Below are 13,094 nucleotides of genomic sequence, written 5' to 3'. Positions count from 1 at the left end.
TCTACACATCTTTGGTATCATGATTATGTTATTGGACTGTAAAACAACTTTCTCCCTCCCTTTCACTTATGTCCCTCTTTTCACCTGTAAAATACTTTTTATCTTTTCAAATAGCCTATTCGAAGTGTTTGTGTCCAACTATTCTGGGAGTTACTGTTTGAGATCGGAAATAGGTAAAGAAATTTTTTTTTGAAAAGCATAAGAGACATCAGACCCTTCACACATAATGATTTAATAAAAATTATGTATTTTTGCCATAACCTCTGGAAATATATTGTGTCTCCATTTGCTGTACTGTACAGCATAAACATATCATCAAACCTAATTATTAATTAATAACCGTTCACTGAGTAACCCCAGCGTCAATTTTTCTACGTACTTGCAGAGACTGCCAGGCTTGTTATTTAATCCATTCACATCCTGCAGTATTACGAGATCATGATTACCCAATTTTCCTCCCATTTACTTTTAGTTTTATCCTAAGTGAATATTTTTAGACTAATCAGCACCTGTTAATTCAAAGCAGCAATTCCCTTCTCATCAGCTCATGTAAGCCTTCACTTTCAGCATTTAACTGTGCATATCAGAAGAACCACCTATATTTAATGTAAGTTCAGGAATGTTTGCCATATGAGGACAGAATATGCTGAGAAACTTTTTTTAAAATGCATGCAGCATTCAACAACACAAGCACAGAACAACACAGTATATATCACTACATGTTTAAAAAAAAAAAAGGTATAGAAAAGGACACTCTCCTACATTGCCATTTACCAAAAAGTTCATTAATTAGCCATCAGAGAGAGTAACAACATTCAATAGGAAGGAAGAATAGACACGGTGTAAGTCTCCATCGTCGTAGGACGTGCTGAGCAGGTGGTAAGTCCAAAGGTATTAGAACTGTTCTGTTAATTATGTAAGTTATAAATAGTCCCAAGATTTCACTGAAGGGAGACTTGGTAAGACAAATTAGACTGGGAGTTTTGGCCATGTAATGTTTTGGTGCTTTGAGGCTTTTAAATTCAAGTGGAAGAGTATTTCTGATCTATGCATCATTGCTGAGAATTGTATTTCTCCTATGAACAATATAACCAAGATCAAAAAGATGTTCGTTTTTTAAATTTATAGCTTTTGATCTATAAACCCTTGTGAATATTTTAATGAAAATTGAAATATTTTGGTTGAAAAATCTTTTTGTTCAAAAGCCATTCTGATGGAAATTTATTTGCAGGCTTTTTTTGACTGGCATGCATAGCAGAGAAATTTGAGATAACCCCTCTAGAGATGGAAACTCTCAAAACCCAGGAGTACTTTGCTAATATCAAAATGAAATCAACCAATTTAATTAATTGCTGAAGCCAAGCGAAGTAAAACATTGTGCAAAACTGTCGTGGTTTAACCCCAGCCGGCCACTGAGCACTACGCAGCCGCTCGCTCACTCCCCCCAGGTGGGATGGAGGAGAGAATCGGAAGGGTAAAAGTGAGAAAACTCGTGGGCTGAGATAAAGACAGTTTAATAGGGAAAGCAAAAGCCGTGCACGCAAGCAAAGCAAAACAAGGAATTCATTCACCACTTCCCATCGGCAGGCAGGTGTTCAGCCATCTCCAGGAAAGCAGGGCTCCATCACGCGTAACGGTTACTTGGGAAGACAAACGCCATCATTCCGAACGTCCCACCCCCCCTTCTTCTTCCCCGAGCCTTATATGCTGAGCATGACGTCCTATGGTATGGAATAGCCCATTGGCCAGCTGGGCCAGCTGTCCCGGCCACACTCCCTCCCAGCCCCCCGCGCACCTGGCAGGGCACGGGAAGATGAAAAGTCCTTGACGAGCGTAAACATTACTTAGCAACAACTAAAACATCGGTGTGTTATCAACACTATTCTCATACTATATCCAAAACACAGCACTATACCAGTTAATAGGAAGAAAATCAACTCCGTCCCAGCCGAAACCAGGACAAAAACCAACGTAACTTGTGAAAAGCCATTGGCATAGATGGATTGTCATGCAAGACTGAATCAGAAGGGTGCATTGGCAGACAGCCCGCTGAGGCAGCCCCTGTGCTGTGGGCAAATAAAATCAGTACAGCTGGCAACCAGACAGGACTTGGAATTCATTAACAAAATCCCAACTTTGTGCTCTCAGAGACGACATTGCTCACCACCTGGAGAGGCCATGGGAAGAAGAGCTCTCAGCAAAGCACGCCGAGACCATGGCCACCTCTCCCTACCTGTAAAGGGAACAAAATTTAGTTCTTACTTACCTGAGATGTCTACCTACTTCTGTTCAGGTCACTAGACTGTAATTACAGAACTGCTGCTACTAGTCTTATATTTAAATAATGCCTGAAATTCACTGATACACGGATTAAGGATACAGTGATATACTTGGTCTCAGGTGAGTCTGTCCACTTTTCTGTACCTAAATTTCAGCCTTCATCTTGTCAGATTAGTAAATTATTAACAAAAGGCCTTTCTCTCCCCTCCCCAGTCTAAATCAATGAAGCCCTTTCTCGCATGTGGTCTTCATTAAATATTCATAACTGTTTCCCATTCACTGGTTAGCTTCCTACTCCATAAACTCGTTTTAATATTGGGTTTTCTTCTTAGTCTGTTTAAAGACCAAGATAATGACAGTATAAACAGAAGCACTTTCAGAGCAGAAAGATGTGGTGCTATTATCTGAATGCTTTCCATTTTCCCTTTCATTAACCTTCTGTGATACAAAACTATTGCTAAGTCACTTTGTGTGATTTACTGGTGAGACAGAAATGCACCCTTTTCCAATCACTTAGAAAGAGATAATATCCAGATTACTTCTTTCGGAAAGAAGTACTAGTATCCAGACAAGCATGCTATGTGCCCCAGTGTCTTTCAGTGTTAGGAAGTGTTCGTGCGGCGACATTTGCTGCAGAAATTTAACCCTGGCAGAAGGACCAGGACAGGAATGTTCCCATCAACCTTGCTGGGATGCCAAAACTGAACCTGTGGTCAGTGCTGTGGTAGCCAGCTATGACCGTCCTCAGTCTCCTGCTTGAATTTGGTGTGTTAACTACCAACAACTCCATTTTTCCTAGTTTCAAGTAACATGTTTACCAAGCGAGTCCATGTTGGAGCTGGTGAAGCTTGCTGTTGATAGACCTGTAGCAACTGCCATGGGCTGGATGGAAACACGACAAGCCCAAATATCTTTGAAAAGGTCAGGGTAGTTTGGGTGTAAGCCCTGGCCATTAGGTTCTGATCTCAGACTTCTCGTTATGGTCTGGCTTTTAGGACAGCCCAGATCTCGCAAATTAAAAACTCCAGTAGGCATCAAGCCTCGCTGCCTTTAGCAATGGATCTGGCAGCACACAGAGATCTAATTGCAGTGTTCGGACCGTGGCACGCCTGTCCTTGAAAATCACTTGAAGATCTACGCTCCGACTCCACTGCAGCTGCTCATGCCCACAACCTTTTATACTTCAAGAAGGTGCAAGAATGTGGAAAAAAGACAAAGTCTGATTTGATTCTGGGGACAGCATCGGTGTCTGGATTAATGCTCTGCGAGTTCCCCTTATCTCCCTTGCACAGAAGTAGCACAGCCTCTGCAGGTTGGAAAAATCAGAATGATACTCCCATTTGTGGACTTACTGAAGTATTTGAGTAAATTCCTGAGATGTCGTTTCATTTCAAATGTGCTGATGAATATACTATTCATATCACCACACTTGGTTTTGCAAGTAACCTTTTGTCCATCTCATGGGTTTTAAATTTTTAATCACAAATGAGGATCAAATCTGCATTTGCAACACAAATCCAAAGCCCACCCAGGTATTCTGAGCCACTCCAAATTTCCTATCAACTTCAACAGAAGTTTCAGGATTTGGCTGTTCCTCATCACTTCTTGCAAAAGAAACTTGTAGGTGCAAAGCTTTGAGCCACATTAGTCAGATCCTTATTAAAAAGGTAGTAAAAAGCTTAATGTGCATAGCCCTGTACGACACAGGTCGTTAGGATAAGGCCATAGGAGATAAACCGTGGAAGCTGTTAAAACTGTTTACATCCAACTACAGTAATTCACATCACACAACTGATGACATGAAATGGTTTTGCCTTCCTAAATGATAGATTTAAAAAAAAAATTGTTAGATTTAACTGTACAAGAACTACACCTCTCTTAGATAATGATGAAAGAGAGAACAAAACATTTTAAAATTTCTATATATCCAAGACAGCAAAAAAATGAGAACTGAGATCTGAAATAAACAAGTTACTGCATGAGACTAAAACCTGGACAAGTTTTAAAAAAAAAAGTAAATTTCAAATAAAATATTAGAAAATATTCTTAATTCTGATATCTCTCAGATTGGAAAACTTTCCCAAGGAAAATAGTACAGTCTTTGTTCTGTTAGCAGGACGGACAAAGTTAACTATTTTTAATGCAGACCTTTTACAAACTGTAAGAAATCAGAGGTTAAAAACTATTACTTTAAGTTGAAATTTTCAACAGCCTGAAAATTGAAGGTTCATCTGTTTGTTTTGTACTGGAGTCCCTATCTGCAAGCCCAAAAGAGCTGAGAAGGATTTAACTCTGTTTGAGTATAAGCACGTCATTAGAAACAAAATTATCCATTTAGAACATGTAAGCAGAGGGTTACAAGGGCCTAAATAATGCACTCACAAGAACTTCAGGTGCATTTTTAAAGCTCCGTTATGAAACTGGCTTTCAGCACCTTGTCATTTCCCTTTTCCGATTTTAAATATGTTCTTGTAGAATATTAAAGATGTCTGTGTTTATTTTGGGCTAAGCGTACTAGCTTGAGATACTCTTGGACTTGCTGAGCAAATCATCATAGCTCACTTGATACCACTTCTATGAACTATGTTATGATGGTTTAGGGCTCTCCCTAAGACCATTTTCCCCACACAACTGTTTCCTCATTTTATGGTAATAGTTCAATATTCCTTAAGTCCAACTTCTCCTTATCAAGTGTATTTATTAAAGCATCAAGATCTTTATAATTACTGTTATTGGCAAGGGGAAAGGATTTGTTCTAATTAAGCCAGTATAAAACAAATTATCCAGTGCATTTTTATAAAATTTTAATTTCATGTTCATCTGTGTTTAGTTCTTTTTATAGAGTTCCCAGTAAGCTAATAACCTTTTGTGTGTTCTTTCTTCTCTAGAAGAAAGAAACATCCATCCTTCTTGGGATTACTTTTAAATCCCAATACTGAAAGCCCATATTTTCACATGGGCTACTGCTTTATTGGTCTGTTCTGTGGCAACTCTTTATTGAGCCCTACTGGCACTGAAAACATCAGCAAAACTTGCTTTAAAGGAACCTCCCGAGTGCTGAGCAATCAGACCGTCTGCCAGTAAACCCGACACACCTCCCACTGGGGTTTGTGCTCTCACCCTTCCTCAGCTATGCATGGACCTAGAGCCAAAACTGTCGTGCATTTTTATCAAGCTCAAAGCAGCCCCAGGGCTTAGGCTGATTGAAATCAAACCTTGACTGGTGTCTGCTTTGGCTGAGGAGCTTCTCCAGGCTTCATCCTTAAAGTCAAGGTCACTTCCCTGCCCTGAGAGACACTGTTACTCCTCCAAAAAGGACAACACAAACTGCGGAGGGAGCCTGGTACACGGACAACTTTGCAGTTTAAAAGCCAGTAGGCTTGGCTTATGGGCCTTAAAATTGCCCCATCCAAGTTTTATCACTATGAAACAGAATAAATCCCGCATATTTGCTTTCTTACCTAGTATTTTATATTTTAGTGAGATAAAGCCACACACACAATGCTTGATAGTCAGCGTGGGCTTCACAGTTGACTGTGTTAGGCCAGCAATACCAGCGAACATTTTGCATACAGACCGTTAAACCAAGATAACTTTTCTTTGGGGTGGATGCTTTCTTTCCTCAGTTACATCATTCATCATCTGCCTCAGAAACGCATTACTGTGAACGGCTGTTCCGTTCACACACAGAGCAGCAAGGGGCAGTCAGCGCTGGTTAGCGATGAGAATTTGCAACAGGGCTGCACTGCCTGAATGGAGGGGGGTTCGTCAGCTCAGTGCTGTGCAATTCCTTATATTTGAGTTGCTGCTTCGACAGCCAGAGTCAATAAGACATTTTTAGAGAGCTTGTAGGTAATTAATGAGTTGACTCTCCTCAAACACACGATTCGCAGTAAGCGTTTCTGCTCATTTCTTTATTGACTGGCACAGTAATGATATCTATTAAACTTCACTCAACCGGCAGGTAATACAAACATATTCTTGCAGTTGGATGCAGTCTGAAAGGCCAGGCACACTGTCGCTGCAGTACATATATTTTCTGAGACAATTAGGAACCTCAAGTTGGTATTAATCAGAAAGAAATAGGACTCTAACAAAGGACCAAATTATCTCTTGCTGGAGCGGAGTTCTCTGAGGTATGATGCCCACATAAGGGTTGTTTTGTAGGGATTCATCTAACCCTTTATCTTTCTATTGATAATGAGATAAGTCAGTCAATCTTCAGGGTAAAAATCCTGGTTGCTCTGAAGAACCACCTTGACAAGCAAGAGAGTTAGAAATGGCAAGTGCCTGTCCTGGTTTTTGCTGGGATAGAATTATTTTTCTTCCCAGTAGCTGGTATAGTGCTGTGTTTTGGGTTTAGTACAAGAAGGATGTTGCTAACACACTGATGTTTTAGTTGTTGCTAAGCATTGCTTACACTGGTCAAGGACTTTTCAGCTTCCCATGCTCTGCCAGGTGCACAAGAAGCTGGGAGGGAGCACAGCCAGGACAGCTGACCCAGCTGACCAATGGGATTCCGTAACTTATGACATCATGCTCAGTATATAAACTAGGAGGCGTGGTCCTGGAAGCAGCAATCACTGCTTGGGGACAGGCTGGGCATCGGTCGGCAGGTGGTGAGCAATTGCATTGTGTTTGAGCTTCATGTGTTCTTTATTATTTTCTAGTTTTTTGGTTAGAACTTTGGTTAGAACCAAAAAAAGGTTTGGTGGTTTTTTTTGTTTAATCCTGCAGGTAAAGTGTTTTTCTCGCTCTTACCCTTCTGATTCTCTCCCTGTCCCACTGGGGGGGGGGCGGGGAGTGAGCGAGCGGCTGTGTGGTGTTTGGCTGCCTGCCTTATGCAAAGCACCTTATTCGCCTCAGCCCAGCCCAGCCGCTGGAATTCAGGTTTTTAACATGGAAACCTCTGTCAGTGCCCTGTGGTGATTCTCAAATAACAGCTAGCAGAAGCAAAGCGAATTAACAAAAACACCTTGAGTAGAAGATAGTACAAGTAGCAGGATGGTAGTTAAAGCCTCAGAAAAATGGAAGGAAAGAGGATGTATATAGCAGAAGGTGTAAGAACCCTGCACCTGTGAGCTACAGATACTAACAAATCTAGTCAGAAGAAAACTTGTTTCTGACAATATCTGTTTTTGAGGCACTTGCTGTTTTAATGGTATTCAGTTAACTCAGGAAGATGAGTTTAAATAATGCAATTCTGTTCTGAGAGTTCGAGGAGCCGTGCATTCACGTGAAGCATACAAAATACGTGCTTTAAAGGGAGCCAAAAAAGCACTGATATTTTCTTCAGTTTCACCAATTAGACCAAATGGAAAAAAAAAACCTTACAACTTTGGCTAAGCAAGGCCTTTCTGGGACCTTACCACAACAGGTACGAGAAATGAGAAAAGCCACGCAGCAATGCAGTTGGCTCAGAATTAGCCCCTGACAAGGCAATTAGCACCTGCAAGGCAAAGGGACCCGGGCAGTCTCAGCAGACTAGGGACTATAAATGCAGTAGAAAAATCAAAATTACTCAGTGAAGAGGTCTAAACTGAACAGGCACACAGGGGAAAGAACTCATTAATAACAGCAGAAGGAACAACAACAAAAAACACGGCAAGTGACAGCACTAGAAGTGTAGAAATCCAAGAACTTGACAAGAGAGTCAGACAAAGCACAAATCCCCAAAAGAGAAAAAATGCTGCACAGCTGACGATCAAAAGGGTTAATGAAAATACCAACTTCTTCCACCAGCTTTTGCAAAGCTGTAAGGCAAAAAGCATCTGCTATAGTATGTTGTAACGCCGCAGATAGAGCAATAGTCAGCTAAACTGTAGAAAGTGAGATTGGGGGCACATATTTTAGAGGAAACCAGTAAAACAGACACTGCTATGTAATGAGTGTGATATTTTTGGTGAAAAGCAGCAAACTGTTCATTCTGTGTGATGGTGTTGGATGCCGGTACGTGTGCCAGCATGGTGCCAGATGCCTCGGGCAATAAAGCAAACAGCCGGAGCATGGAGAGCGAGCTCTCACTAAAACGTGGGACCTAAACGCATATGGGGCGGATGTTTAGTAAAATATGTTGGCTGCTATGTGGATGAAAAGAGCGAGTTCATTAGAAAAGCAGGGGGATAAAACGTCCCATACCGAGAGTAAGGATGGATTCCTAGAGCAGGCAGAGATGAGAGCTGAAAGGACCTATGTGGTCCATGAGCCATATACCCCTCGGCTCTCCTGCTGTGGTGCGTTAGCTGGTCATAAGGAAAGAGGACCTAATCCTTTACTTATAGACCCAGCAGTTCCTGATAAGCAGATACAGAGGAACCCATCCTGCTGCCTACAAAGGCAAAAATTCTGACTGAGAATTAATATATTTAAATGTTACACGTCACTGGGGTTATGGATGGTATCCCTAAAAATAATTCTTAAAAAATATTAAATTCGTAGTAGCTATTTGAGCTACGCTTGGCACCCCAGACACTCCAGAAAGAAGCGTGGCAAGTAACCGTAGGGAGGAGACAACTATGCCAATAACGTTAAGGTGGGGAAGAGCAGCTTTGGGAAAAGCCTGAGCTGTTAAGCTAAAGCAGCAATGGAAAACTTTCTTGACAGTTGTCAAAATGCTCTTAAAACAGCACTGCAGCATCTTACCATAGTTGATACCAGTCTCAATGCTGGGTGTTTGTGCGAATAGCTTGCTCTCACCGACCTAAATACACAGAAACAGCAACAGTAGATGCAACTGTCACATACCTCTAATGCAGCCAGTTGTCTGGGGAGTCCCCCGGCAGCAGGGCTCTCCCCGCAGCTCTGGGGAGGGTGAGCCCTGCAGGAGACACGGGCTGAGCCACCAGCACTGTCCTTCAGGCACTGGCCGGGCTGGGAAAGGTCCTGGGACCTGAAAGGGCTGTTACAAAACTGATGCTGGGAGCAATGAGAGCTGGCAGAGGGAGGATGCAAAGCCCAGCTTGGTTTGGGGATCACAACTCCGCCACTGCAACACTGCATGCATCAAAGATAGGTGTCTGTGCCCATGAGTGGCAGTAGGATAGGTTATCATGGCTACATGAAGTTGTTTCTCCAAACATATGTATAGTATAGTAGGTGAGGTGACCTGCAGTCCCCAAGGTGGACGTAGAAGATGCTAAATTGGGTTTTTCAACTAAGTCGGAGAAACACAAACTTCAAGAAGCAGGGACAGCTGCACTGCAGTCAAACTAATGGAGTCTGTTACCCACCTACAGTGTTGCTAACACAAAAACCACAGCTCAGTACGAAACAAGGTGATATCGGCAAATACTGATAAGCACCAACTTTCTATATTTCCTGAGTGTTGGGTTTGGTGAAGGTTACTGTATTTTGCCCGAAAAGGAAGATAAAGGGGACTGTACCTTCTTAAAGGGTTGTGCCCTAAGCCAGATGAAGGATGGCTGATATCTAGAGGGATTCTTGCTGGGAAACCGATCAGTGACAACTTGCTTGCTGCATTTAACAAGTGGCTGCTGATCAGCTTAAGAGCTACCCAAAACTTTAGACAGTCTTCAGTGCCAGAGAACTGACAGGACAAGGACACATCCCACATTGGAAATGGTTTTTTTTTTGCCCTAGAAAACATAGCTGAACTATACCTCTGTGAAACAAGGCTTCCTCCAGATTTCCCATGTATAGTTTGAACTGATGTTTTAAATATATTATTCATTATTTACCCAGAACATTAAGACTTGTTATGTTCCTAACAGTATACTCTCACAAAGAAAACAGCACAGAATAATGCTGTGTAGGGTATTACCCAGGTAACCAGGCTGAAGATCTAAGCCTAAATCCACCCATGTCCGTCATTGTTAGCCCTCACGTTCTCCTATTTATGTGGAGGATTTGCCTAATTCTCACCCAACCCAAGGTGTAAATATGATTGAAAGTATAAGTAGGAGGATAAATATATGGCAGAATATGCAAGTCTTTACATATTTGGTATGCGTTGCCTCCTGCAGAAGCATCCGTATCAGCACAGGAATTGCTGATAACCACCGTCCCCGGTGGGAGATGTATCATCCTTTCCAAGAACAACGCGAGCTACCGGGACAGCGCATGACCAAGAATACCTTATCTAGCTGCAATCCAGCAGAAGCTTAGGATACATGAATAGCCTTACCAAAACAGACGCATCACTACTGCAAATCCCTGCTTTTTGGGAGGTTAAAAATTTACAGACTTTGTTTAATCAGAAAATTGTAATGAGAACCTTAACAATGCCAGGTGGTGAGGTATTTTTATTAGTATCAAGTCTAAATGAATATAAATCTAAAAATTTTGTTCATTCTTGCTCCACAATTTGGAGATAGGCTCAGCGATAAGTTATGGAGAAAAGTTACGCTTAGCATGTTAAGTCTTCAGTGCAGTGGGCAGATCTCCATCAGGAGCTCATGCATCCAGAGCCAAAACCCACTTAATTTCTTTTTGCTGGCAAAACTATTGCATAAAATATATGCCTATTTGCTTGTGTGCATTACCACGTTAATACTGTTGAATTATAAAGTGAAAAAGACCCCAAAAACCATTATGTCCTAGTAGATAAAAATATATAGGAAAAAAATTACAATAAAAATTCTTCCTTATAGCTTTGGCAATAAATGTTTGGAAAATTAAATGTGTATTTGTCAGTCAAAAAAGACTGTGGGGTGAGGGGGAGGAAAGCGGTGAAAAAAGTTAAAAACTGCTAAAATAGATCTATGATAAGTATTTAGCATCCTTATTCTTCCAGTAAATCCTGAAGACCTAACCTACCTTCCCTTGCAAACTGATGAAAAGGAAATAATTTCAACCTAAGGAACTTCTCTGAAATTTTTCCTTTGGACCTTTTTATCTGTCACAGCCGGAGTCCAAATTCTAAAGCCAGAGATTTTTTCCTGGTTGCAAGTTTAATCATCCACTTATATAGATTAATGGATTTTAAACAAGAAAAGATATGATGATTTTTCTTTAGCCTGACTTCCCATTAACCTGAGATTTAATTAGAGACTATCTTTTAGAAAGACACACAGGCCTGACGTATGGTCTTCAAATAGTGATTGTAGTTATTACTACTACTTATAATTAACAATCAGAACGCATTAGGAACAGATCTCTTCACGTAGGAAAGTGGCATCTTATTTCCAGTTTCATTATTTCTGTCTCAGACTTTCTACCACCCGTTCTTGTTCCAAGCTTTGATTTTCACTTTAGAGATCCTACCCTCAGTGTAATACCAGGTTGTAGGACTTTCAGCCAGGGGTAAATATTGACCCTGACATAATTTTTTTGCTTTTTTAAGCCATCCCTCACAACACTGAGGTGGGTGTCAATGTGCGGTCTGCCGAAAGTGTGCTATCCCTGGTAGGAAAGCTTTTCCTGCCAGCTTTCTGCGTAGGTACGTAACTGCAGCTAAGCTGTTGCTTGACCTGCTCTGGAATGTAAGAGCTGCACCATTATAGTGATTGATATGCCATCGGTCATTAAAATTCATTAGTAAAGATAAATGTAGGTTATTTAGCCAACTTTCCATGTAATTGATGCATAGCCTTTCTTGAGTATTTCCAGACTTATCCCTTGGTGGATTTAAAATTAAATATAACATTTATAATGGATAATTCATGACAAATTAATATAGAGGAAATAAAAGTTGTTCATACATAAACTGTTGTTAAAACCTCAAGAGGTATGGAAGTACCATTCAGGAAGACAAAATTTAGAGCTCCTGCCAGAACTCATCTGATGGTATTTGCTGATCAAGAGGCAGAATCCTTGCAAGCAGAGGACATCGCAGCCAGTCCGCACCGCGGAGTGCTGGGGGTGCAGGCGATGCTGCTCTTAGGGGGTCTTCAGTTCTGCAAAACCTTCCTTCTCCAGAGTCATAGGAATGATCTATTTTAATAGCATCATGAAGGCTTTCACTGCATATTAGAACTTACATAAGCAAGCTGCAGAATTTGCTGCCACATGAACATCGGTCGTTGAACAATTAATTTTGTTTTTGCAAAGCAACATTCTCTTTAAAATATGCTGTTCTGATGGACATGTGCAAAGTACTATTGATATTAGCTGGGAGGGTTAACTGGAGAAATGGAACAATAAATTAGAGATGCATAAGTTACAAACAGTGGATCTTTATAAAAGTAGCTGTACTAATAAAAAAATAGAGAAGTTTCCTGAGTAGAATATCAAAGGCATAAAACTGACTGAGCTGGAAGCTTCTTTCCAGGAAATCCAATCCCTATTTTGTGATTAATATTAGCTGATAAATGTTCTCACCTTTAATAGTTATTTGCTTATGCAAATAGTTATTTGCTTATGTATTGGCAATAGCTTCGCCCCCTTAAACACAAGGTAAACAGTAGTTTAACTTGGAGAAATTACATCATTTATGCAGTGTTTTCTATCGTGCAGAAATATGGATTCATGTAATTTTTAATAGGACATAATAGGATATAGATGTAGGATAATAATACATATGTAGGGTTATTATAGATAACCATCATGGAAAGGTCAGAGTGATAGATGACTTCCCGGAATAAATTAGTAGCAAATTGGATGGTCCCCTAAGGACGGCAAATTCGCTGCTAAATTGCAGTGGACTCTTTTTGGCTTCAAGATGTGCAAGGGCATCTTCTGAATGCTCCGAACATTGTTTTGAGTCTTTGGATACAGGACTAAAAAGAACTTATTTACTTGGCTGTAGCAAGGCACAAAAAATGAGCTCAGCTCCTTGCAAAACTGCTGGTCGCTGGTTGTTTCAGAGCTTCTACTAACCTGAAGCAAAGCTCTGGATTTGAGGACTGTTGTTGCCT

Source organism: Fulmarus glacialis, unplaced genomic scaffold, assembly GCF_000690835.1.
Source record: "Fulmarus glacialis isolate BGI_N327 unplaced genomic scaffold, ASM69083v1 scaffold4534, whole genome shotgun sequence".
NCBI classification, from domain to species: domain Eukaryota; kingdom Metazoa; phylum Chordata; class Aves; order Procellariiformes; family Procellariidae; genus Fulmarus; species Fulmarus glacialis.
Note: the sequence above shows the minus strand (reverse complement) of the source record.